At 36.8% G+C, this 16,205-nt stretch overlaps 1 long non-coding RNA gene across 1 annotated transcript; it reads right to left on the reverse strand.

Moving 5' to 3' along the window:
• Positions 1–9,425: 9,425 nt before the first annotated feature.
• On the reverse strand, positions 9,426–15,957 carry LOC129349771 (uncharacterized). Its single transcript, XR_008602891.1, has 3 exons — positions 15,894–15,957; positions 13,966–14,113; positions 9,426–12,156 (listed from the first exon to the last, which is right to left on the reverse strand). It is a non-coding gene; the product is annotated as an uncharacterized LOC129349771 (long non-coding RNA).
• Between the last annotated feature and the right edge of the window lie 248 nt (positions 15,958–16,205).

Raw genomic sequence — 16,205 nt, forward strand, 5'->3', positions numbered from 1 at the left:
TTATTGGCCTCAGCGACCTCCACAGTCTTCATGTTCTCTTCCTCCTCTCTACCCTCAACCCAACCACAGCTGTTTTTTTTTTACTTCCCAGATGGGAGGTTTTTTTTTTCCTCACCCCAATTGGAGGTTTTTTTTTGTACTTCCCAACAACAGGAAGTTTTTTTTTCCTCCACACTGGTACCACATGCTTGACTTGATCATACTGCAAAAAGAGAAATCTTCAAATAAAAAACAAAACAACACAATAGAACTGTATCTTTTTGTTTAAAAGTGTAACATAATGAACCCTTCCATTTATGCTTATTTTTGGAGAATGTGTTCTGTGGTTAGAAAATTATATTAGTCTAAAAAACATGGTTTCAAACCACAGGTTTCTTAAAAACACCTGGACTCCATCTTAAAACTACACAGCATTTGAACATACTGCTGGGTGTGTAATAACTTGGAGTAAATACACAAGATAGTAAATGTTTGACAGTAAAATTAGACTTTTTTTTGCTGCACATTAAGGACTAAAAATGGTAAATAATTTCTGTATAACTTGGTGTCAAAAGTTTAAGAAACAAGATGGCGATTGGGCCACGTTTCATAAAATGCTCCAAATATCATCCAACGTGTGTGAATCACTGAAGGTCCTCAGAGCCTCTTTTTAAGTCTGGAGACTGTGCTGGTCAGTCCATGTTTTCAAGCTGACCATCCTGCTCTTTTTTCCTGAAGTAGTTGTGGCATAGCTTGGACTTACAATTTGGGTCATTATCTTGCTGTAGGATGAACTCCTGATCAACTAGGAACATACCAGAGGGTACTGCATGGCGCTGCAGAATGCTGAGTTGGCTGTTTTGGTTCAGGGTTCCTCTCACTCTGTACAAGTCACTGATCCTGGATCCAGCAAAACAGCCTCAGACCATCACGCTTCCTCCTCCATGTTTGACAGTTGATGTCACACACTGAGGAATCATCCTTTGGCCTACTAAACGGCATACAAAAGTCCTGCGTGATGAACCAGATATTTCTAATTTTGATTCATCAGTCCATAATACCTCCTTCAGTAGTCCACTGGTGGTGTTTCAGGGCCCAAGCAAGCCTCTTTTTCTTATTCTGATGCCTTAACAATGGCTTTCTTGCTCCACCTGTCAATTCTGCAACTCCAAGTCTTCTCTTCACAGTTGAAACTGAGACTCGCTTGCTACGACCTCTATACCTCAGAAAAGGACCCTCAGAAACTTGTCTTCTGATTCTGTGGCTTTGGGTCTTCCAGACCTCTTCCTGTTACAGTTTCCCCCAGTTTCTGAGTGCCTTTTGATGGTGAAGAAAACTGTACTCACTGACACCTTGACTTTCTTCACAATTTCTCTGTAGGAAAGACCTACATTTTTAAGTGTTATGATGGTCTGTCTCACTTCTATTGTTAGTCGCCTTTTCCTCACCATTTTTATAGCAACACACTACTTTCTGCTGTACAATACAGTTCAAATCATGCTCTGGAGGGTATGGTGCCACACTGTGTTCCAACACGACTTTTATGCAGACAGAGGGGGTTGTAAGTCATCAAGAAAAGTTGGGACACATGTAAGAATTAGTAGCACTAACTTTCAAGACTTGATCAACCTCCATTGCTGCAGGACAGCTTTAAGTTTTTAATCCATTTCCTGTTCCTTGAAAAAGGCATTTTGTCTATATTTCTGAAATGTACATTATTTTTTCAGTTTTGGGTAACCTTACCTTTTTTTTAAAAACCTCTGGCAGTTCACCACTTACCTTTGTACCATTTCAAGCTATTCATTGGACTTGAACTACTTGAATTTCAATTAAAAACTGGAAAAAATGGGGCGTTCTAAAACATTTGACCAGTAGTGTATATTGAAAAGAGGAGGGGACTAAGCACTGAACATAGGGGAACCCCTGTAGATAGGCTTTGCAGTTCGGACACTTCTCCCCTCCAAGATACTCTGAAGTATCTCCCTGAGAGGTGGGACATGAACCAGCAGAGTTCAGTGGAGAGGAGGATTTGATGGTTAAGCAGCTGACAGATCTAACACCAATGGAGCTGAAGACTGTCCAGCAGCTCTAGCAGAATGCATGCTACTGTTGTCAAAATCCACTTTACTACAGGAAACGACAACAACGACCTACCACAGTGAAAATGACCAGTTTTACAGAGAATTTTGATCTTGCAGCAAGGCAGCACAGCTCGTTGTTTGTTGTTGCACAATTTGACTTATCACTCTTTTAAGGGAAAACTGAAGCTGCACCTTATCTCTGCCCCATTATGATGGGTATAAAGAAGAATAGACAAGCCAGAGCACTTTTAATCCTATCAAGTGCAACCAGACCATTATGTACTACAGAATAGGCAATATTGTGGTCCAGGGCACACAGGAGTACGAAGACAAGTAGTATCAATAGATGTAAAACATATGTTTCAAACAGTATTCCAGCAAACGTAAAGTAGCAAGATTTTAGTTTTTTTACTTGAATGTTTAGGGTTTAACAAGATCGTTTGGCAAAATGGAATGTGCTTTTCATAAGTACTCCTGTCTAATGCAATAAAAATAAGAACTATTGTGTTTGTGTTCGCTTCCATTGACATATCTTCATATCTACAGTGGGCACAGGTCTTCTACTGCTAAATTTGCCATGTTGCACTCTAGAGAGGGCCTCTGGTTATTTCCAGCAACTCTAGGTTCTCTTACATGTTTGGAAGCAATTAATGAGGCCAGTGGTACTCAGAAGGTTGCAGTCTGCAACCTCACCACCAGATGACACTAAATCCTACACACTGGATCTTTAAGAGGCTTTTTAATGTTGCTGATGCAGAGTTCATTTTTAATGTATAAAAACACAGTTTTCATGAGCTCATTAAATGCTTTGTTATATCTTGATCTGAAAGAACCACTAGCAGTCTAGACAAGCTAAAGTACATAGTTAAGCATTTCCGTGATTGTTAGAGGTGCACTGGAAAGTAATGAAAATAATGAAATTGCAACATTGCACCTCCATCGAAAAGAATGAGATAAATATAAATGTAAAGTTAATCATGCATATTGCTTTCAGGGAATTTGCACTGAAGCCTCCATTCTTGAATATGTTTCTTATTAAAATCTAAAATATACAAATGTGGAATAATGTAATAAGGCCAGTGTATGTTCTCCTTTAATTTGAACCATAGATGGTGTGTCATACATCCATCATTTAATTAAATCCACCATAAATTGGTGGTCTCTCCTTAAACAACTTCAGTAGGGTTAATAAATTCAGATGTGGTCTGAGAAGCCAAAAGCTGTACCCAAGAAAAAATGCAAATAAAACTGGTCAATCATCACCATCAACAACAACAGCAACAACAACAACAGATACACTGGAGGTAGTATCCAAAAAAATCTACTGAGAAAAATATTTTTGTTGTTGTTTTCAAGAAAGAAATATGGCATATTACTGCCTTTTCCAATTTCTTTTATTTTATATGGCTTCAACCACAGATGGTCCTCCTTAGGTTAAGAAGTTACCACGGTTCATAATGAAATGTCACATCAACCATTAACTTGCTGTGTAGATACCAGATCAGCAAATCAGATGTGCATGGAGCACTCTAAAAGAAGATCTAAAGAGTGTGCTTCAACTTCTAGAATTCCAAGGTAGATGTTTAAAGTGAGTGAATGAAATAAACCACTGTAAAGAGCTTTCATTCAGTGATTTCACTCTTTACATCAGTTATAGAAGGTTTAACTGTGATTTCTCTCTACATTACAGGTGCAGATGCTGGTGCCTAAAAAGCCTCTAGTTGTTGATGATTATCTTTCACCCTGCCAGGTCTTACTCTATAGCAGGGGTATTCAATTAAAATTCAAAGAGGTCCAGTCAGATAAATTTTATTAAAGCAAAGGTCCAGAACATCATAAAATCTAACTTGAATTAGTGTGATATATGTTGATGTAATCCACTACTTTTATTTGCGTCTGCATGTAATCAGTAACTGATCTCCAAATCAAATAAATTCAGTACGATTCAAAAACATTTTAACAACAAATATGAATTTTTACAAAATTGATATAACTGTATATCTTCAAACAAAGTGCAGAACTTGAAAAAAATAATGACTGAACCAACTTATATACATCTTTAACAATACCTAAATCCAAAAATTTAAACAATTGAACACGTTCACATTTTTTCCCTGTCGTCTCTCACTCCCCTTATATCCCCTGCTGCTTAATGGGAGAACTGCGCTGCAGCTTTCCCTGCCAGTATTTTGAATTGTGGCCTGAATGCTGTCAGGGTCATTCTCAAACACATCTGGAGGTGCTCCTTGATGAATCTGGAATGATATTCAGTTTTGATTCTGTTCACAGTTGAGAAAACACCCTCATAGCTGTATGTTGAGCCAGACATGGTCAGTATGAGCAGGGCTATTTTCCTCTCGGTGTCACTTTTTTTATTTTCCTTTTTTGTTCATCCTCTTTTTGTATGGAGTCACAGGAGTGCCACAATAAAATATAAATCTGTTAAAAAAAAATAGGGAAATAAATATGTAAATATAGAGAGGAATAAATAAAAGAATAAATCTGTTAAAAATAAGGAAATAAATATGTAAATATAAAGACAAATAAATAAATAAATATGGAAATATAAAGGTACATTTTGTCTTTGCTTTTCCCTTTTCCTGTTGTTTTTTCCTTTTGTTTTTCCATTTTGTCACTGCTTTTTCCTCAGTCCATCAAGTAAAAGCAAAGGCAAATGCATCGCTAATTCACATTAAAGCTAATATTTACTGGATGCTAAGTATTAGCATCTCTGGTCAACACACAGAAATATAGTGGACACAAACCCCGCCCAAATCCACTTGATTGACAGCTCAGTCCATCAAGTAAAAGCAAAAGCAAAAGCTTTTGCTTTTACTTGATGGCAATGACTAAAGGAAAAAGCAATATCAAAAGGAAAAGCCAATGACAAAATGGAAAACAAAAGGAAAAAACAAAGGGAAAAGCAAAGACAAAATTTACCTTGCTATCTACATATTTATTTATTCTTTTATTTATTTCTCTTTATATTTACATATTTATTTCCTTATTTTCGAACAGATTTATTTATTTATTTGTTCTTTTATTTATTCTTCTCTATATTTACACATTTATTTCCTGATTACTTTTAACAGATTTATATTTTATTGCGGCACTCCTGTGACTCCAAATTTTTGCCTGTCCCTTGCCTTTCAATGTAAAGACTTTATTGGCTAAATAGAGTCACATGGTATGGCTGAACTCGTACGTAATTGGTCTGTGTGTTCGTGAGCTGATAAACCAATGCTGGAAACACTGGAAAAGCGGTGAAGGTAAAATTGAAGCGACCCATCAAATTTAAAATCGCATTACAATTTACTGACTGCCAGTCCAGTCTGTATAAGAGTGTGTCTGGGTCCAGATCTGGACTGTGGTCTGCCAGTTAGTGACCCCTGTCATAGATATATAGCAGTGGAAGAAATGATTAGACCACCCTTGTTTTCTTCAATGTCTTGTTCATTTTAATGCCATGGAGACATGGTTTAGACTTGGCTCTCTCTCGTTGGTGGACAGGCTCGTCCACATCTTCTCGCCATACGATTCTTCAGTTAATCATCAGTCTCTGATAACCCGAAACAGAAAGGAATCCCTCCCTACAATGAATGATTGATAGGTGTGTTTGTGTCTTAGTGTCTTTATTATTAGTCATAGCCTAAGGGCACAGTCATATGTAGTTACTTATGGTCTTCCTGTTAAAGTTGTATGGCAGTGCTCTCATTTATTTGGGTTATGTACATCTCCAATCATATGCACTTAATCAGTTTTATGTTCTTTGACACAGGGGCGGATCCACTGGGGTGGCATAGGGTGGCAACTGCCACCCCTAGAAGATGCCTTGCCACCCCGGCTGCCACCCCAGTTCTGAACAATCTAATTCAAAAATATGTATATGAAAGGTTGTGGCCGGCCGTAAAGAGCAAAAGTCCAGGAAGGACGAATAACGAGTGAAACTCCGATGTCCGAGTAGTTTCGAATACATCATGTAGATGTAATGTCCTGTACAGTCTATGCTGCTACAGATACGAGGCAACACGACCCCCCTGAGGAGGCTGATCTTAGATCTCACTCATGTGGATGACAGCTGGACTTCGGTGTGGCAGTAAGACACTAGTTAGACTGGGTTAGACTACATGCTAATATAACTGTTCACAATGTATTAAATGCTAATAGTGTCTAAATTCACATAAAGTGTTTGCTTATGAGACGAACCACGGTTTCCACTGAGTCTGGGCCTTGCTAATTTTTAATTATGTAGCTAGCTAATGTTAGAGAACAGCCACAGAAGGATGGTGGGGATCGTCTGTGGAAGTTTTTCTCTCCCTTTTTTTTTTTGATAATTACAACCTGTGGTTCTGACAACAGACTGGAAGTCAAAAGACATCACACATTCATTAAGACTTTACATGACATTAAAGTGTAACCAAACCCCCAGTCACACCAGGTTTTCATGCACTGTTTGAAAACTACATCCTGCTTGTTTAATGCTGTTTTTATAATTTTGGTGTCAAGGTCATAATAACACCAACATTGATGTGTTTCATCACAGTACAGTCATATCATTTAGTTTACAGCTGAAAAAACGTTTACATGTTAAGTATCTCTTTAAAGGTTTCATAGTCATAGTTAATAATGAAAATTATCAAAGGAAAAAACATAGTTCAGTCAGTGTGATTCTTGTAGGAGACAGTAAAGAATGAAGAGGAAGGAAACCACCAGCAGCTTTTCCCAGCCTAAAAGAAGAGAGGAGGAAGAGCATCCCAGAGAGGAGATGGAGGAGGAAGAGTTCAGAGAGAGAGAAAGAAATGAAGACATGCAGAGCTCAGACAGTGAAAGGTAAATCAGAGACTGTCTCTGGTCCAGCTGGTCCTCATGCTATGAATATTATGTTAGTATAATATATCTGAGTAAGAGGTACACCTGTTGCAATAATTACCTTTTTGAACAAATTATTATCTGATGTAGTTAGTCTTTTAATTTTAAGATGATAAGTAGATCCTTAATTCTTAGGAATATCCAAATATTGGAATTCTAGAATTATTGTAAGAAATGTCTCAAAAAAAGAGCATCAAAAAATAAAACCACAAATCTAAGACAATAAATAAAATTATCTGGACTCTGACTCTGTTCTAGATGAATTAATAATATAATCATTGTGGCAGGCTGAACATAAGCTAGATCACACAAATGCAGATTTCCCAAAACAGTGCATAAGAGAGACATTGTCTAGTCTTAATCTAATTTGTTGCTAAATTTAAGAAACATTTTGAACATATCTAGCATTTGGTTTCTTCAAAGTCTATTAGGTTGACTTTGTTTCAGCTTAAATCTTTTCCCCTTTCTGCTAGACATATCAAATCACATATTGTGATTGACAGCTAATAAGAACAACTCATGTTTAGGATTGGCTGAAAAATACAAATGATATTTACTTATTTAACATACTTATTTCAGCAGTATTTGCGTCAATTTGATAACGCCTGCTGGTTGGTTTCATCCAAATCCATCATTCCATTTTTGAGTAATGTTGCTAACAGACAGACAGACAAACCAATGCCAATCATCACATGACTCTGCCAAGGCTCCGCCTCCTTGGCAGAGTATATATATATATATATATATATATATATATATATATATATATATATATATATATATATATATATATATATATATATATATACACTAAATTGCCAAAAGTATTCGCTCACCTGCCTTGACTCGCATATGAATGTAAGTGACATCCCATTCCTAATCCATAGGGTTCAATATAACGTCAGTCCACCCTTTGCAGCTATAACAGCTTCAACTCTTCTGGGAAGGCTGTCCACAAGGTTTAGGAGTGTGTTTATGGGAGTTTTTGACCATTCTTCCAGAAGCACATTTGTGAGGTCACACACTGATGTTGGACTAGAAGGTCTGGCTCTCAGTCTCCTCTCTAATTCATCCCAAAGGTGTTCTATCGGGTTGAGGTCAGGACTGTGTGCAGGCCAGTCAAGTTCATCCACACCAGACTCTGTCATCCATGTCTTTATGGACCTTGCTTTGTGCACTGGTGCACAGTCATGTTGGAAGAGGAAGGGGCCAGCTCCAAACTGTTCCCACAAAGTTGGGAGCATGGAATTGTCCAAAATCTCTTGGTATGCTGAAGCATTCAGAGTTCCTTTCACTGGAACTAAGGGGCCAAGCCCAGCTCCTGAAAAACAGCCCCATACCATAATCCCCCCTCCACCAAACTTTACACTTGGCACAATGCAGTCCGACAAGTATCGTTCTCCTGGCAACCGCCAAACCCAGACTCGTCCATCAGATTGTCAGATGGAGAAGCGTGATTGGTCACTCCAGAGAAGGCGTCTCCACTGCTCTAGAGTCCAGTGGTGGCATGCTTTACACCACTGCATCTGACGCTTTGCATTGCACTTGGTGATGTATTGCTTGGATGCAGCTGCTCAGCCATGGAAACCCATTCCATGAAGCTCTCTGCTGAAGCACTGTTCTTGAGCTAATCTGAAGGCCACATGAAGTTTGAAGGTCTGTAGCGACTGACTCTGCAGAAAGTTGGCGACCTCTTGGCACTATGAGCCTCAGCATCCACTGACCCCGCTCCATCAGTTTACGTGGCCTACCACTTGGTGGCTGAGTTGCTGTCGTTCCCACACACTTCCACTTTCTTATAATACAGCTGACAGTTGACTGTGGAATATTTAGGAGCGAGGAAATGTCACAACTGGATGTGTTGCACAGGTGGCATCCTATCACAGTTCCACGCTGGAATTCACTGAGCTCCTGAGAGCGACCCATTCTTTCACAAATGTTTGTAAAAGCAGTCTGCATGCCTAGTGCTTGATTTTATACACCTGTGGCCATGGAAGTAGTGATGGTCCTCTGATACCCGAGGCTTCGACACATGCGCTGTAGCTCATGAAGCAAACGTATCGAGCCACTGTGCCGAGGCGTGGTTTGGTCACGTGACTCGTGACGTTTGAATCACTTCAGTGACGTTTGAAGCACTCAACTGCTTCGAAACACCTGATTGGTTCGGTTTGTTATGTGAATCACTCAGCGGGATCGAGTGTTCCGGGATAGGAGATCCCCATTTAGTGTTCATTTGAATTGTTTTTTGCAGAATAGATTGTTTTTTTTGCTGTTGTTTTTGCTTTGAGAGTTAGTAGTATGTCAGATTTCGTATTTCGTAGAGAATAGATAGATAGATAGATAGATAGATAGATAGATAGATAGATAGATAGATAGATAGATAGATAGATAGATAGATAGATAGATACATAGATACATAGATTTTTTTATTTTTATATATATATATATATATATATATATATATATATATATATTCCCAACTCACCACCCCCATGCCACAACACCTGGCACAGAACCTTGTCAGGTGCTTAGCTGACAGACTACAAACCAAAGAAAAGAACAGTTCACTGACTGTTGCTACACTTGTGGCTCTGCAGTTCAAAACTTTTGGATTCACCAATCAGAGTGGCAGCCAGTGTGAAAGAACATTTAATAACAGAATGCACAACAATTAACATAAAGAATGCTAAGCAGTAGTCATCTACCTCACAAGCACCACCACAGCCTCGTCCTCCATCACCAGCAGCACCTTCCACAGGTATTCTTTTTCTCTTCTGAATAGGGAATGACTGACATTTCTGGTGATGATGATGATGATCTTCAATATTTTTCAGTTCAACTGTGGAGCCTATTAGACGAAGACGCAAGTAGAGCCTGGCAAATGCAAAGCGCCACAGCGAATGCAATTGTAGAAAGAACGGCAGACCCACTGGCTTACTGGGCAACCCACAAAACTGTTTACCCAAACTTGTACAATGGAGCCAAACATTTCCTGTGTACCTCAGCCTCATCTGTGCCGTGTGAACAGGTTTTTTTTTCTAAGGCTGGGGAGATAGTGAGTAAAAGAAGGAAGTGCTTGAGTCCCAAACAATGTTCCCTGTAATTTTTCATGAGTCTGAGCAAACACACAAACTCCCTGAGCGTCCCTTGGACCACTGTGAGCAACATCAGACGTGTGCACTGTGGTCACACCAGCATCACATCCATTCAAGTTACATGGTTCATTAAAAGAATCAAATTACAGCATTTACATTTCTGTTAAAACACTTTGTCAACAGGAGCCAGTTGAAGGCTGCAGTGATTTTAGTGACACTACAATGTATAAGAGTGAAGTTATTGAATATTTGTCTCTCTTTACTGTTGCAGCGATTTTGCAAATTGCAGACGGATCCTGTTCACTCCATAGACACCAATGTTATTCCTGTAGCTTGAAAGACAGTTACTTTTGATAAAACTGGGCTTGTAGCACATTGTCTGCCTTGCAACAATGGGAAAGAGGCACCGTTTATGTTTTGACAACCTATATCTAACGAGTTATTGATGCTGGAAGTCCGAATCTGTGAATATCTTTCCAACTTTACTGAACTTGGGGCCACTACCACCTAAGGAGTGATATATTTAATTCTGAAAAAAGCATTTAGCCATACTTAAAGCTTTAAGTGCTTTATTAACATGGAACTAAAAATTTTGTATTGTTTTATTATCACAGGTTCTGTCTGAAAAGAGGTGGCATCATTTTAAACAGTGAAATCAAACTAATAAAATGTAATGACCAACCAGTGAGCAATACTGGATTCTGCAAAAACATAAACAACTTTTTTAAAAAAAATCTAAATCTTATCTTAACACAGTTAATGTATTAACTTATTTATGTGTGTATGCATGTATTTATTGATTTATTTAGTACTGTTAACATATCAGAGTTCTGAGTGAATTTTTCTTAAGATAGGCAAAGGCCATTTATTGATTACATATAGACTGTTAAATGTTTATTAAAAACTAAAAAGCATAAAAAAAAACAACTTAGGCATTTATTGAGTCACTAAAATACTGTAGAGTACAGACCACATCAGCATGATTATAAGCATCCTCTGGTAAATTAACAACCAGATACTGATGTCTCTCACCATATGGACTTCAGGAGATGACTGGGGGATGATAAACTGTGACCTACTGGTTGGGTTCTCTCTGTTCTCATGTTTCTTACATGTTTGTCCCCTGACAGCTGGGTCCTAATGTTTTTTGAGCAACACACCATACTATGACATTTTTACAATGATGGTTCTACTATGGAACCAGTTTGACATGTTCAGGTGTTCTTTGTGTGGAAACTCAGAGATTTCAGGTATCAGAAGGTGGTTTTCAACCTTCTTTGTTAACTTTCTGCTTCAACTTTAAACTAAATTTCCTTCACTAACCCAGCCCTCTGGACTTCCAGTAAGCTGTGTTCCTATTGGCTGTCCAGGTGGCTGCTTGGTGTTATTAGGAACACCTGAGCAGCTCAGTGTCTTCCTGCTTTATTTAGCTGCAGACAAACATTTCCTCTGCTTCTCTTCACCACTGAACTGGGTTTGGTTCTGTTGCTTTGGTTTGTTCTTTAGGCGTTGGCTTGCAGCTTCCAGCAGTAAAATAGGCTTTAATGTGTTTCTTGGTGTGTTTTAGGGCTTTGTACTGGATAGTTGTCTTGGTAAATGTGGTTCTTTAGCCACAGTTAGCACATGGTACTAATGTTTGCAGTGATTAGTGGATTTGGTGCAGCTGAGTTGTGTCTTTATCTTGGCTGTAGTGAGTCTTTAGAGGTTTTTGGTCAGACACATTCTGTGTTCTTGTTTGAGAACCGATGTTGATTGTCCAGAAGGTAAGAGTTCCTGTCCTGATTCTCTGTTCTCAGAGGTTCTCTGGTAGGCTGCAGGAGACTTTAGCGTTTGGGTTGTACTAGTTTGGTTTTTGTATGGTTTCATTTGGACGACTATCTTGAGGCCCCTCCATGTGGTTTAGTGAGGTTTTCTGCAACAGTTCTACAAAGCAACCTGCAGCAGAAGAGACTTTGAGAGTTTTTAGGAAGTTCTGGAGACCAGACTTTAGAGCAGCAGAAACATTTGTCAGCAGTTTGAGCAGGAGAAGGTGAGCTTCAGAGTAGAAATGAGATGGAAACCTTCTTGATCCGTGTGGTGAGGTCCTGTACCAAGAGTTTGAGCAGGTTGTGAAGAGTCTGTAGTTCTTTGGTCTGAAAGCACAAGAAGAGTCGACTCATTAAAGGAGAAAACAGGAGATATTGTTGGTTCTTCTGTCACTCTGCAGTTTCCAGTTTCCTTAGACAGAATATCAAGTTTATATTTTAAATGATTTCCCATGTGAGCCCAAGAAGACTTCAATAAACTCCCTCCATCCCCTGGACACAACATATTTTATTGCCATGTTAAATGTTTTTTTATTTTATTTTTTTTAATGTTTTTGAGTTTTAATCATAGTTTTTTTCTCTTTGCTTGTTTAGTTTTGTCATTTGTGTAAAAGGTGCTAAACAAATAAAGTTGAATTGATAAACTGAATAACTGACCAACTCATGATTGTGACCACAGAAGTATTCATTGTGATTTAAGGGTTTATTTCATTTTTAAGGTTGGGGTTAAAATCTTGACAGAAAAAGAAGATTAAAGAAATAAACTACATAACAAAAAGCAATTAAATCAAACAAAAAAAATTAATACAATAAAACTTTCAAAAAGTTTTATTGTTAAAAAGATTTAAGAAATTTAAGATGTAATTTTCTAATTAAACATTTAATTTTCTAATTAAATGTTTTGTCTTTTTAAAGGTTTAATAATCTAATTAAATGTTTTGCATTTTTTTTAAATGTTTAATATTCTTCTTTAATTTTATTTTTTAAATGTTTAATTATGGAAAATATTTTATCTGTAATTTTTAATATTTGTATTTTAAAAATTTTGTTTAATTTCATAATGACATGTATGTTGTTGAATTATCTAATTCAATATTTTGTCTGTTTAATAGAGTTAAACATTAAATACAATTAAATTATATGTACATATACCACCTTTTAATGTTTATTTTTCTTTTTAAATGCTTCATTGTATTTTCTGTTTAATTCCTATTTGAAGTTTTATTGTCTTTATGATGTAATTTTCTAATTAAACATTTAATTTTTTGATTAAATGTTTTGTCTTTTTAAGGGTTTAATAATCTGATTAAATGTTTTGCATTTTTAAAAATGTTTAACATTCTTCTTGTTTAATTGTATTTTTTAAATGTTTAATGATGGAAAATACTTCATCTGTAATTTTTAATATTTGTATTTTAAAAATGTTGTTTAATTTCATAATGACATGTATTGTATGTTGTTGAATTATCTAATTCAATATTTTGTCTGTTTAATAGAGTTAAACATTAAATACAATTAAATTATATGTACATATACCACCTTTTAATGTTTATTTTTCTTTTTAAATGCTTCATTGTATTTTCTGTTTAATTCCTATTTGAAGTTTTATTGTCTTTATGATGTAATTTTCTAATTAAACATTTAATTTTTTGATTAAATGTTTTGTCTTTTTAAGGGTTTAATAATCTGATTAAATGTTTTGCATTTTTAAAAATGTTTAACATTCTTCTTGTTTAATTGTATTTTTTAAATGTTTAATGATGGAAAATACTACATCTGTAATTTCTAATATTTGTATTTTAAAAATTTTGTTTAATTTCATAATGACATGTATTGTATGTTGTTGAATTATCTCATTCAATATTTTGTCTGTTTAATAGAGTTAAACATTAAATTACATTAAATTATATTAAACAGACAAAAATATTGAATGAGATAATTCAACACGATACAATACATGTCATTATGAAATTAAACAAAATTTTTATAATACAAATATTAGAAATTACAGATGTAGTATTTTCCATCATTAAACATTTAAAAAATACAATTAAACAAGAAGAATGTTAAACATTTTTAAAAATGCAAAACATTTAATCAGATTATTAAACCCTTAAAAAGAGAAAACATAGGTACCCATATAGCTCAACAGGTTAAGCAGGTGATCCATGTACAGGGGCTGGTCCCTGACGCAGTGTCCCGGGTTCGAGTCCAGCTAGTGGCCCTTTGCTGCAAGTTTTCCCCCGACTCTTCTCCCCCGTTTCCTGTTTGTCTCACACTACACCTATCCAATAAAAAGCCAAAAAAGACAAAACATTTAATTAAAAAATTAAATGTTTAATTAGAAAATTATATCTTAAAGACAATAAAAGTTCAAATAGGAATTACACTGAAAATACAATGAAGGATTTAAAAAGAAAATTAAACATTAAAAGGTGGTAAAACATTTAAAAAGAAAAACTTTAAAGATTTAATCGAAACATTAACAGACTGTCTGAAGGTTCAAACTAACAGAGAACTACTCAGGAACTTTTAAGATTTCAGTCCTCAGACTGTGTGAAGGTTCAAACTAACAGAGAAGTACTCAGGAACTTAGAAGATATCAGTCCTTGGACTGTCTGGAAGTTCAATCTAACAGAGAACTACTGTGGGACTTAGAAAATTTCAGCCCTCAGACTGTGTGAAAGCTCAGGTCCTGAGGACTCGGGAGGTCTGGAGGCTTTGAAAGTCTTGGAACTGAGGGTTCAACCCTCCAGCACAAAGGCTAAAGTCCAGCCTCCTGAGAAAAACGATCGAGACTCAAGTTAAAAAAAACTCGAAAATGGCAAAAAAAAAAAAAAAATAGATGATAAATGCGCAAAAAAAAAAAAAAAAAAAGTATCGCGCGCAGCTTAGAGGGAACAGTGGTCCCAAAGCTGTTGATAAATTATTTCTCAATAAAACCTCATAACCAGTTACATAAGAACACCCTCTTTACTGACCTCTTTACCAATAAACCCCAAGACATACTTTGCCAAAATCCATAATAATCCATATAATCTTTATTTGCACCAGCCCCATGTGAAAATGACATCAGTCTGTATTTGTAGAGCATCTCATGAATGTAGCAGCACCGTTTAAATGTTTCATAACACAGAATATAAGCAAAGAGTATATAGGGATACAGACAAACATGGGAAATAAGAAACGTGCTCTTCAATAGTTATTGTCATTATTATTACTAGTAATATTATTTTTGTGTCCACTACAACCCATACAATCATCTAGTGTAGTCAAACAGGAATGTGTGCATGGCGTATCAAATCCAAAACAATCCATGAACCGACCACGTCTTGATTGCACTTCATATTATTGACCACTAGATGTCCTACTCGAGCACTGTGCGTCATTGAGGCCTCGAGTAATGAACCATGTTTTGAATGAAGTGTCGAAGCTTCAACAAAGCCTCGATCAGCCATCACTTCATGGAAGTGATTGGAACACCTCATTCTAGTTATTTGGATGGGTGAGCGAATACTTTTGGCAATATAGTGTATATGCCACCCCCTAAAATGTATCTGCCACCCCTTTGCCACTCTATTAATTTTTCTCTAAATCCGCCCCTGCCTATATACATTTTAAAATAACACTCAACGCTGAGAAATTCATGTTAACTAAACACGCCACGATAAATCTCATGTTTATTGAAACTCATGATAACTTCTACAACCAGACAAGTGAAACAGGATATAAATTCTGTGCTAAAAAGCAACTAAAGTAAGTCATGCAAAAGAACCATCATTCCTCAGTTGAGATAGATTTAATTTATTTGAAAAAAATTAAACAAAATCTCAAAAGCCATTTCAGCGTTTCTGTTGATTCACCGGGTGTACCCAGTCTATAGGTGTACCGTATAACCTGCGGTTGGCCGATCAGGATTCTCCCTTCCGCTTTGTGTGTGTTACTATTTTCTTCGCCACGGGAAAAAACAACAGCATCCTCTGGGCAGCAAACTACCACACTGAAACTAAAACTGAAACCAAAGTTTGCCGAAGATTTTATACGTGTATAAACGCAGCTCTGACCGTTTTTTGTGGCGGATTATTCATTTTAATCACAGTGCTCTTCCCCTGCGTGCTAATATTCCAGCGTCACCATTTTGAGTGACACTGAAGCCAAACTGCGTCCTTCGCTTTAGCCCCGCCCACGAACACTGTGATTGGTTTATTATAGAAAAACAAACAAGGCGCAGCCAGACCGTTATTCTACAGAATCATAGACTGTATGCGCGGGCAAGGCGGGACTAATGCCGGTCTTAATGTCACATTTATTATGTCTTCCCCTGCTCATATTGGTTGGAGCTAGGGTGGTAACTGAACATGTACTTTTAGCATCAG

The sequence above is a fragment of the Amphiprion ocellaris genome, chromosome 10 (genome assembly GCF_022539595.1).
Source record: "Amphiprion ocellaris isolate individual 3 ecotype Okinawa chromosome 10, ASM2253959v1, whole genome shotgun sequence".
Classification (NCBI taxonomy): domain Eukaryota; kingdom Metazoa; phylum Chordata; class Actinopteri; family Pomacentridae; genus Amphiprion; species Amphiprion ocellaris.